This window comes from Etheostoma spectabile, chromosome 13 (genome assembly GCF_008692095.1).
Source record: "Etheostoma spectabile isolate EspeVRDwgs_2016 chromosome 13, UIUC_Espe_1.0, whole genome shotgun sequence".
NCBI lineage: Eukaryota > Metazoa > Chordata > Actinopteri > Perciformes > Percidae > Etheostoma > Etheostoma spectabile.
This window is the reverse complement of record NC_045745.1, coordinates 15,976,128-15,976,693: the sequence shown is the minus strand read 5'-3', so window position 1 is coordinate 15,976,693 and position 566 is coordinate 15,976,128. Positions and strand designations below refer to the sequence as shown.

General features: G+C 44.3%; 1 long non-coding RNA gene across 1 annotated transcript in view; it reads left to right on the top strand.

The window, feature by feature from the left end:
- Positions 1 to 566, top strand: part of LOC116699992 (uncharacterized) — a 4,106-nt gene that overhangs the window by 568 nt on the left and 2,972 nt on the right. The window lies entirely within an intron of this gene.

Below are 566 nucleotides of genomic sequence, written 5' to 3'. Positions count from 1 at the left end.
ACTAAGACCTTTGTATACTTTATACTTGGACTATTTTTGTAAGGCTAAAACAGTTTTTGGGCATTGCACAGTCTACATATTCCAACCAAACGTGTTTTTGTTTTGTTTTTGCTTATTGGTGGATTTCTTGTTCTGTATTGTGTGTGGTTGGGGAGGTGAGGGTGGGGTGAATATTGTGTTTTGATATTGTATAGGTCATTTGTGAATAGTGTGAAGAACTAAAAAAGGCCTTAAATATCTTATAATCTTTCCTATGAGTTTTTGGGCTAACTAACTAAATACCACTGGTGATATAGTGTGCACATGGACCCTCCACTGCGTTGTAAAGGAAGGTCTGGCAAAGCGGGACTACATGGACCCTAATGGGAGTCCCTGTCCAATCAGCTACAGTCAGTAACAAACTATCACTTCCACAGTACCTGTGCTCGGAGGATGAGCCCTGCAGCGTGTGTGTGAGCAGCTCAGCTGTCTGAGCTGAGGTTTCCACAGCAGGCGTCCTTGACTCGAGGTCGAGGCTGAGCTCTGGTCCCAAACAGCGCGAGATCTGAGTCCACTGAACACTCTCT